The sequence below is a fragment of the Adiantum capillus-veneris genome, chromosome 2, assembly GCF_014529385.1.
Source record: "Adiantum capillus-veneris isolate H3 chromosome 2, ASM1452938v2, whole genome shotgun sequence".
Taxonomy (NCBI): Eukaryota; Viridiplantae; Streptophyta; class Polypodiopsida; order Polypodiales; family Pteridaceae; genus Adiantum; species Adiantum capillus-veneris.
In genome coordinates, this window is record NC_140932.1 from 6,105,460 (window position 1) to 6,117,036 (window position 11,577).

General features: G+C 42.8%; 1 pseudogene; it reads right to left on the reverse strand.

The window, feature by feature from the left end:
- Positions 1–2,586: 2,586 nt before the first annotated feature.
- LOC147462317 (uncharacterized) lies at positions 2,587–3,825 on the reverse strand (annotated as a pseudogene).
- Between the last annotated feature and the right edge of the window lie 7,752 nt (positions 3,826–11,577).

Below are 11,577 nucleotides of genomic sequence, written 5' to 3' on the forward strand. Positions count from 1 at the left end.
TAAAAATAAACCTAAATCTAATGTAATAAAACTTAAATAAACCTAAATCTAATCTAACGTAAGTCTACATCTAACCTAATCTTTAACATCTTTTGGGATAGTTTCCTACGACGTTAAAACTCTCTTCTTCTCGTGTGTGTGTGTGGGTGTGTGTGTGTGCCAATAAAAAGAGAAAAATGGTATAACCTTTCTATCACCCAAGTGTGGTAGATTGGTTATTCCATTTCCCTCTTGAATAGCAGGTCTTGAGTTCAACTCCTCATCGGCTAGATCTTTAAGGTCTCTTGAATTAGTTTTCTACGACGTTAAATTAAACTCTCTTCTTCTCGGGTGTGTGTGTGTGTGTGTGTGTGTGGGTGTGTGTGCACGCCAATAAAAGGAGACAAATGGTATAACTTTTCTATCACCCAAGTGTGATAGATTGGTTATGCCATTTCCCTCATGAATAACACGTCGTGAATTCAACTTCTCGTCGACTAGATCTTTAAGGTCTCTTGGGATAGTTTGCTATGACGTTAAGACTCTCTTCTTCTTCTTCTTCTCTCTCTCTCTCTCTTTGTTTTATATCTTTCTCTCTCTCTCTCTCTCTCTCTCTCTCTTCCTCTCTCAATGTGTGTGTGCATTCTTTGTTTATGCATGTGTGTGTGCGTTTTTTGTTTATGCATGTGCTCTCTCTCTCTCTCTCTCTCTCTCTCTCTCTCTCTCTCTCTCTCTCTCTTTTCCTCTCTCAATGTGTGTGTGCATTCTTTGTTTATGCATGTGTGTGTGCGTTTTTTGTTTATGCATGTGCTCTCTCTCTCTCTCTCTCTCTCTCTCTCTCTCTCAAAAACACAATGTGTGTGTGTGTGTGTGTGTGTGTGTGAGAGAGAGAGAGAGAGAGAGAGAGAGAGGGGAAGGGAACATGAGAGTGAGGAGAGGGAAGGAGCATACCTGACTCTCCTTCCTCTCCTCGTGTGTGTGTGCGTGTGTGTGTGTGGAGAAGAAAGAGAGAGAGGGGGAGAGCGCGCGTTACCTTTGCTTGCTTGAGCGCGCGCCGAAAACTCAGATCTGAGATCTGAGTTTTCGGACGGTCTCGGTTATTTTTTTACCCCTGACAACGTCGCTATAGGCGTTACTATGAGCGTTGCTAAGTTACTTATAACTTAGCGACGTGCATAGCGACGCCGTGGTTTTCACATTTGAGCGTCGCATTGCGATCTTGAGCTGTTCATAATTGTTTAATTTGGTTTGGGTTTATGTAGAGTCAAGGTGATCAAACGTATGTGCCTCTCGGGACGATGACAAGAATGAGGACGATTAGAAAAAAATATATTGTCCAACCTTTCGTAAAGTCCCAATGTGGCACAATGTATATATGTAACTATTTTCATTTTATTTGTAACTTTTTTAAATAGTTCATCTTTTGCACAAGGTAAAGTAAATTTAATTTCAATTCTTTGTTTTTTTGTATACTCTTTCAAAAAACAGTTGATGTTTCATTGTTTTATGTAGGTAAAAAATAAAGGTGCTCATTTGGCACTATGAGAGATCGTGGTGTTTACCGCGGACCATTACCGCAAAACAAGAGAGAGAAATTCAAAATGCGGAGAGAGAAATAGCTTTGTTGTTCATGCCGCGTATTACCGCGATTATTACCACGCCCATTACTGCCAAGGCCATAGACCCCCTTTCCCCCTCCTCTCCCGTGGGTTACCATTTAAATCAAATACAACTCAAAATGTATTTACAAACTACAACTCCTACACTCTCCGGAATGCTCAATTCACTTAATCTCTCTTTCACTCTAAAAATTCTCTACATAAATCATAATACTCACAACAAAACCATTACAAATACTATTCATAAGTAGCACATAACGAAACATTTGCGAATTAATCATATACTACACCAAAAAAAAGAATGGAGAGTTTTATTGATTCTCATCTTGTATAAGATCTCTACAAGCACTAGGGTCCATATTTAGACCCATAGTATTCAAATCAATAAACAAGTTTAGAGGTTCTTCCTCCTCTCCATCACCTCCCATAGAATCATCATCGCTTTCTCCCTCTTCCTCCTCCTTAAGATGACTAGTTGCAAGGCTTGGCTGACCTTCTTCAACTTCAACTACATCTTTCTCTGTATCTTGTGGTGATGGTATGATGGGATCAATTACTGGCTCAATGTCCGTCTTTGCAAAGATAGATCTACCCTGCGGCGTGACTGGAATGACATACCAAAGTCTTCTTTGATATATACATGGCACATAAAAAACCTGTATGTCACACACAAACAATAAGCTGATATACATATATTAAATTTTTAATTTAAGTTGATTGCACATAGCCTAAATTACCTGCTCGCAACCACTAGGATACACCAAGTTGTCAGTTTTTCCCCGATGGAATTGGGTGGAATCCACCATAATGAGCCCATTTTCATGTCTTTTGACCTCACCCGCAAACCATCGGCACTCAAAGAGGAATTTGTAAAAAGATCTGAAATCCACTTTGATTATTCTCTCTATAGTACCACAATATCTGACCTCATCTGTTGTTGTGTCAAAGTTTCCCATCACGCCACAATCGTTAGTGGTCCGACGCTCATCTATCTTGCGGGTGCGGAAATGTCGGCCTTCGAACCAAATGGAGTTGAAAGTGAGACCCTACAATCACAATGCATAAGAGGTTACATCGCATTTCATAAAGTGATTTTCATACATGCATACATAACATATACACATTCACCTTGCGCAAACATCCTCGCGCATACTCCCATTCTTTAGGGCTTATTTGTTCTCCTTGTGCTTTGGCATTGGTCATGGTATTATGGATCCACTCTACTTGAATCAAATCAGGATATTTTGCAATCTCTTTAGGAAAAGGAGGTGCATGTCTACCTCCATGCATCTCTATCCCTTTCTCTAGCTGCGCAGGCTTCCAAGTACATATTGACCCATTTGGTCATGATAGTGGCATTGAGTAAACAGTAGTTGTTGACTATGGCATGAAACTCTCTATCCATGACCAAGAGTGAGCCTTTTCCACTGGGAATGGTTGAGTGCTTCCTAGGATCCTCTTCCTCACTCCACAGACGAGGCAATGATGGATCCACTGTGATGAGATACTGTGAGACATACACAATGCTTCTTGCACCACCCAACCTTTTGCCATGCTCGCCTGAAAACATTAAAACCACATTTTTTTATTAGTAACTCCATAGCGTATAAATGCTATCTATATTGTATTGATTTTGTATACCTCCGGTTGTGACCTCAATCTAACAAAATCCTTTAAAGTCTTCAAGAATCTCTCCAAGAAGAACATCCATCTAGAGTGAACCACCCCACAAATGGAAATCTCCTCAACAAGGTGAAGCAATAGGTATACTTGGCTAACAAGGACTGTACGTGGGAACGCATCCTCAATAGCACACACTACCTCTACTGCTAGCTGATGGGCTACTGGTATGGCTTCCACTTATATCTCCTTGGAGCTCACAAATCTACAAGGCACAAATAATATAGTACATGAAAAAAAATTCCATTGTACATGGCACAACATGATATAGTACTTGAAAAAAAAACCATTACCTCACAATCTCACCCACTTTGAATATTGCAGGCTTCACCTTAGTGTCTCCATAACCAGTAATAGTTATGGAAGTACAAAGTACAAACAATAAAACATCTTAATGAATGTCAACTTATATATAAGGACACATAGACACCACAAACTGTTCTACTCTTACCTGAAGAATTTTATGCCAATCATGGGATTTCAATCCATACAATTGAGTGGAGCCACCCTTTTTGGTTTTTGTGAAAGCACCTTTGAGTGACCGCATATATCCCATTGGAGTTCGGATGGATGCCATAACTTGCTTTGTCCGCTCTTAGTTTGCCTTTGACAGTATCCACGGTGAGTTTGGGAGAATCATGTTTCCTTGCTCCCCCATGTGGGGCGTGGCTGAAGGGGGGAGACGTCTCATGGCTCTTAAATCTTCCCTAGCACCCAATGAATCCTTCTTGCCAATTATGTGATCCCATATATCTTGCCCAACATTTTTGAACACATGCATAGGGTCCAACAAGTGCTGAATTTTCAACAAAGCCCAATAGGGGAGCGACAAGAAGATAGAGTACCTCGACATACCCCTTGGCAGCCCATTGGGAGGGGGTGAGGTACGATGATGCTCCTCCCAATGCTTTGCCTAATCAGCCATGTTCCAATGGAACGGCTTCACTCCATTGATAGGGGGAGCATATCCATGATGTGAACGAGGCAGGAAGCGATGGTTGTTGGGATAGATCACCTTCCCAAGAAGAGGAGGTCTCTCTGCCACAAGGGAAGGGCCACAAGGGAAGGGCCACAAGTTGGACACGCACTATGTCCAGATGTTCACTACAAGAGGTACTTAATATTAGCGATGCTTGCAGTGCGACGCTTAAATGTGAAAACCCACGGCGTCGCTATGCACGTCGCTAAATTATAAGTAACTTAGCGCCGCTCATAGCGATGCCTATAGCGACCCCGTCAGGGGTAAAAAAATAACCAAGAGCGTCCGAAAACTCAGATCTCAGATCTGAGTTTTTGGTGCGCGCTCAAGGAAGCAAAGGTAACGCGCGCTCTCCCTCTCTCTCTCTTTCTTCCACACACACACACACACACACACACACACACGAGGAGAGGAAGGAGAGCCAGGTATGCTCCTTCCTCTCCTCACTCTTGTGTTCCCTTCCCCTCTTTCTCTCTCCCTCTCTCTCTCTCTCTTACACACACACACATTGTGTTTTTGAGAGAGAGAGAGAGAGAGAGAGAGAGAGAGAGAGAGAGAGAGAGAGCACATGCATAAACAAAAAATGCACACACACATGCATAAACAAATAATGCACACACATTGAGAGAGAGAGAGAGAGAGAGAGAGAGAGAGAGAGAGCACATGCATAAACAAAACACACACACACACACACACACACACATGCATAAACAAAGAATGCACACACACATTGAGAGAGAGAGAGAGAGAGAGAGAGAGAGAGAAGAAGAAGAAGAAGAAGAAGAAGAAGAAGAAGAAGAAGAAGAAGAAGAAGAAGAAGAGAGTCTTAACGTCGTAGGAAACTATCCCAAGAGATCTTAAAGATCTAGTCGACGAGGAGTTGAACTCAAGACATGTTAATCATGAGGGAAATGGCATAACCAATCTATCACACTTGGGTGATAGAAAATTTATACCATTTTTCTCCTTTTATTGGCATGCACACACACCCACACACACACACCCGAGAAGAAGAGAGTTTAATTTAGCATCGTAGGAAACTAATTCAAGAGACCTTAAAGATCTAGTCGACGAGGAGTTGAACTCAAGACCTGTTATTCAAGAGGGAAATGGCATAACCAATCTACCACACTTGGGTGATAGAAAGGTTATACCATTTTTCTCTTTTTATTGGCACACACACACCCACACACACACACACACACGAGAAGAAGAGAGTTTTAACATCATAGGAAACTATCCAAAAAGACGTTAAAGATTAAGTTAGATGTAGACTTATGATAGATTGGATTTAGGTTTATTTAAGTTTGATTACATTAGATTTAGGTTTATTATTAGTTAGATTTACGTTATATTAGATTAAATTTAGGTTTATTTACGTTAGATTTAGATTTATGTTACAATAGATTAGATTTAGGTTTATTGACGTTATTTACCTATTATTGAAGAGGGAAATGGCATAACCAATCTACCACACTTGGGTGATAGAAAGGTTATACCATTTTCCTCTTTTTATCGTTTAAGATAAGGTTAGATTTAAATTTACGTTAGATTAGATTTAGGTTTATTTAAGTTAGATTAGATTAGATTTAGGTTTATTTTGAGTACACTGAAGGATTATACTACCTACGTGTTTGAGAGTGGTGTCCTGGCCACTGCATCGGAGATGTCGAGGAGTGACCCGAACACTGCGTCGGGGTCACCTAGAGGCCTGGATGATGAGAATTCATCGGACAGGGTTGCTATAGTTCACGGGAGGGACATGCCAAAGTGATACGCCTACCTCATCAATCGTATGTCCGATGAGACCATTATAACCCCTGAGGGGAAGCAAGTGATGGGCCGCATACAACAGTTGTGTAAAGATGTTTTTTAACACACTGTAGTTTGTCATGGTCTCTTGGAGGGATAAGGATAAATCCTGTAAGGATTATCTTATTGGAACGTTGCATCGGGTGTTTCCAGTTCCCTCTCTGGAGAATACATTTGACGATGCTTGGATGAGGAGACACATGCACAACTACATGAAGCATCAGAGGTCAGATGCACAGATGCCAGACTTGACTGGCGTGAAAGAGAGGAGTGGAGGGATATCAGGGAGGAGAGGACGACCAATCCAGAGAGGTGGTGGCAGCAAAGTAACGCAGCAAGAGTTTGCATCAAGACGGGATTATCCCATCACCCTGGGGAGTGGCGGATGGGCCAGCTTCAAGGAGGATTTTGTCCCATCACCTGGGTCATGGATCGACGGGGTGGAGAGGTGAGAGTATTAAACTCTTGCATTGAAGTATTCGTATATGTGAGGCCATTCACATCTACACAGCTAGTAGCCCCATTGGTATGTCTTTTACCCTTTAATGGAGCGAATCACCACATGTTCAATTAGGTTAGATTTCAGATAAGATTTTGGATTGAGTTTTTATATTAGAGTCTACCTTCGAGATTACGGTAAAAAAATTAGAGTTAGATGAATGGTGAAAAGATGTTAAGATGATCTGAAATGCTACAGGTAGAGAAGTGGCAAAGGGGTTTTGTCCACTACATGCACTATCATGTGGACGTGGGTGTGCATTAGGAAAAAAATGGACTCTCCATGGGCCTTGTAAGAATCCCTAATTTAAAGGAAGACTGCCAAGATTAAGGGGGACAAAGGCTTTGAATGGGGCTATTTTGGTAGGGTCTCCTCCACCTTTGACCCCTAAAAATGTAGGGGGAAGGGGGGGGGGGGGGGGGTAACCATTTAAAAAGTAGGGAAGGGGGGGGGGTAAACGATTTGAAAAGTAGGGGGGTAGGGGGTCTTCTCTCTCTAACTTTTTGGCCAACTTGTAAGTGGCCTCTTAACTCTCCCATGCCACCTAAGCAAATCCGTGGGTCAAAGAGGTCAAAAAAATGACTTTTTTCAAAAACTTTCAAAAAAACTCTATTCCCCCCTAAAAAGTACCCCCAACATATACACATAATAATTTATTTATTTTAAAGTTAAATTACTCAAAATTCAACATTTTTTGACTCCCTCCAAACTTTTAGGAAATTCCCCCCAAAATTGAAAACTTTCCCACCTAATCTAAGCTCCTGTCCTACACCCATCCCCCTTGCACCTGCACCTGTTGCTGCACCTACACACCCATCTCTCCATCCTTCAAGCTCCATCTCTCCATCCTACAAGCTCTATCTCTCCATCCTTCAAGCTCCATCTCTCCATCCTACAATGCCTCTTGAGGACGTGACCAATGTCCCAGCAAGCTCTTCACGCGGTAGGTCTCCAGGGCTTTTCCTACGCCTACCACAAGAGTATGTTCCGACAAAGAAAACATGGTTGGGTACATTACCTTCAGCCAACGAACGCCGTGCTCAAGGGGAGAAGAATGTGGATCTCTGGACAGACGGATGCTTGTATCCAAAGGATCTTTCTCTCAATGTTCATCCGTCTTTTACAAACATTCCATCACTGTTGCAATACGTTGGAAATGGAGAGCAGGGTTTGTTGGGCTACTGCAAGAGACTCAACAAACACGAGATTGCGCAGTCCGAGATCTACTTGCGTCATTGGCAGTTGCTCAATGGGAGTTTCCAGAATCTTCAAGATCAGATGCAAACAACTACTAGTGCGCTTGAGGAGGCAAAGAGCACCATCACAACCAAGGAAAATGTAATTAAAAAGCTTGAGGATACTCTTTCACACATGAAGAGTACTGCCATGGGAGGTAGGGTGAGGAAACGAGAGTTGTCCGAAATCCAGACTCTTGCACCACGTGGAGGTGCAAGAAAACGAAGGGTGACAGCTATGAGGTAACATGTTCTGTCCCTCTGTTGTTTAAGTCTAATACGGCTCATCATTGTTGTTTTGGGCAATAGGAACTTCGTCCAAGAAACGTGCGGCGGCGAGAATGCGGAAGCTAGGGCTACTTCACTTCGTTCTTGTTTCAACAAAGAGGATTTTATTGGGATGCTTGATGCTCCAAAGGCAAAACACTTGAAAGACGAAATCACTAAGAGAGTTCTTAGTGATTTTTCTAATATTGTCACTGATCTAGATGTTCAGGATATTTGTGATGCTGCTGGGGTTAGTACCAAGGGCTATCAAGCAATACATCAAGTGTTAAAAGATGCATTAAGAAGTCGAGTGCGGGGATTGGATATGACTAGAGAATGTGAGGTAGTTTACAATGTGAAGAGGAAGAGAGAGAGAGAGAGAGAGAGAGAGAGAGAATGCCAATAGAGGATTAAATTTGTTGTCCAGGTTATAAGATTTTTACCCTCATTATGAGTAGTGACAAGGATGTGGGGCCGTCCAACCGAAACACCTATCTCTCGACGAGGATCTTATGTTTTGTAATCAATGCAAGCATGCTGTGTGACAGACAAGACGTGTTTCTTTGCAGCACGTTCGTGAATTTGGCGAGTTTGATCCATCTATCATAGATCGAGTTGTTGCCAATTGTAACTTGTCGGACTCTGACGTTGGTCAACATGCAGTAATCTTGCAACCCAATAGACGTGTTCACAGGCGCTTTGGTCAAGCAGCATATGTGAGGCCACAAGATGTAGCCTCTGACAGCTTGGGGGATGATCATGCAGACCACATTCCCAACGAGGCAATGTTTGAGCTCGAGATTGATAAAATGATCGAGACGATCATGGATTCAGAAAGGCTTATCTATGATGATATGAAAAGTGAAGCCAATACGCCATTGTATAGTGGAGCACGTGTGTCTAAATTGAAAGTGCTCCTGGTTCTTCTCACCATGCAGGAAAAGTTTGGATGGAATGACACTAGCGTCATAGCAAAATTTGAATAGTCTAGTCGACGACGGTCCTCTGATGCAGATCCTGTGGTGGCGGAACTCACTTACTTCGGCATGCTACAAGAGATTTTGAGGATTGATTATAGAGGATTTTTTATCGACTTGTTTGACATGCAATGGTTCAAGATAATCATGGAGGGTCATAGCGGAGAGTCTGGTTTTCTTGAGGTGGATTCAACTAAGAAATGGACTGACCTAAGAGACACTTTCGTACTACCCGAGCATTTTGAACAAGCAAGTATGTAAATAATTAGCATCCCATTTTAGAATTTATGTGCTTGGAAGCTCTCATGTAAGTTATGTGGCCCTAGCAGGTGATATTTCATCCTACAAAGTCTACATCAAATTGGTGGTACGTCATAGAGGTAGCCCCTCGCAGTGCAGAGACGTATGAAGGCTACCATGTGCCAATCTCAGAGGCATCAATGGAGGAGATCGGAGAAGATGTTCAGCCAGAAGCCGTTGAGGTGGTGCCAGACGAACATCAAGCTACTACTCTCTATGGGGTGCATGCAGAGGATCTACAAAATGAAACGGAGGACATCTATTTAAACGGAGAGCTCTATATAGATATAGGAAGTTATGGTGAGCTATGCGAGGATGAGAGAGAGATCTCTTAAAGCCATAAATATTGTATTTGAACAATTTTGCTCCATTTTGTAAAAACTCTGGCTCTCTAAGTACCTTCCATGTTGTTTAACACTCTTTTGATTTTGCGCTCACATCCTGGGCAATCCATGGCCACATGCAGCTCCACCACCTAGTTTTTCAACTGCAAGATTTCATTGTGTGCACGCACTCTCTCTTTCGATTGAAATTCTGAGTTATCGACTTACCTCTTCCATCACTCAAGTTGAATAGAAGAAGAACGCGTTCTGTTTGTTGCTAGCCTTTGAACATTCCAAAGCTACAAGCACCTTCAAGTTCTACGTCAAAAAAGAAAGAGATAGTTGGGATTCTTGTACGATTCTCCGTTTTGAACAATTTTGCTCCTGTTTTATAATATATATTCTGTTCACATGGCTTTTTGTCCATTTCTATTTATATGCGTCATTGCGTCATTGTATTTAATGGTCTTTGCGTCCACTCCAGGTACGTATGCTCTAGTTATGTTCTCACAAGCAGGGATGACGAGCACTGTGCTCCGGGTGCGATGGAGACTGAAGATGCAATCGCGAAGGGAGTGATCTGTCTCTATTCATAGATGCAGCTTGTCTCACCGCTAGATCTAATTGATCGGGTGAAAGAGACGCTAAGAAGCACTACTACTGCTTACTTAGCGTCTCTTTCACCTGATCAACTAGATTTAGTGGTGAAAGAGACGCTAAGAAGCACTACTACTGCTTCTTAGCGTCTCTTTCACCCGATCAACTAGATTTTGTGGTGGGGCAATCAACATCTATGAGCAGATACGGACTTCCTTCGCGATTGCAGCTGCAGTCTCCATCACACCCGGAGCGCAATGCTTTTACAAATTCACCCTCATTCAATGAAAACTCTCTACACATGAATTCCTCCTCCTCTCTCTCTCTCTCTCTATCTATGTACTTGTCCATGTTTTCTACTCCATTCATTCAATATTAAGTTTAAATGTTCATGTGTTTAATGCAGGTATAGATGATGAGGAGTTTAATGCAGGTATAGATGATGAGGAGTTTCTTTCTTCTTTGTCACCTCAATAGAGACAGTGGTACATGGAGCGTCATCGCTCTAGAGCACCATCGCGCGTTCCTACTCCAACCGCATCTCCCTCTGTTTCAGAGCATTCAGCAAACTCTGAAGCTTCGGTGTCAACGAGACGATCTTCACACTTGTCTAGGCACCAGCGCTCTAGTGGTGGCGGTGGCAATTGTTGTGGGGATGCTGCCGCCAATGCTTCAAGACGGCCTCGTGTTCGACGAGGCTCTTTACCCTCCCCTTCTTTGCCCGTCCCGACACCAACCATGGCATCACCATCGACACCAGGTTTTGCACGGCTTACTGTCGTTCCTAGCGGCTACACACCACTAGCTACTCCTACAGGAGTCACTCCAGTGGACACTCCTCGCTTCGGGGCTCAGACTCCAGTGGAGACACCCGATGTTCGTACCCCCGTCGACACGCCGCTAGAGACCCCTGATGGGACACCCAGATTCATGCACCAGCGCCGAGAGGACTTGCCTTACTCCGTCGACTTTAGCAGTGGCATCATCTTGGATGATGAAGGCAAGAAGGTGATTTCGCGTATGCACAGTCTTTGCTCTCAGGTGTTTAGACACTACATAATAAAAACCTAGAGTGAAGTACTGAATGATTTAAAAGATAGAGTCATCAGCATGCTTCATGACGAGTTTCCCGTTCCAACACGGGATGAATGCTTCAATGAAGACGTGATGAAGGTTCGAATGCGCCAATACTCCAAGCACAAGTGTTCCGAAGTACAAAAAGCAATCAAGCATGGGTGGAATAGACCAGATTGGCTGGCCAAAGAAGATTGGAAGAATGCGAAGAAAGCAGCGCGCGAGAATTCCGACAA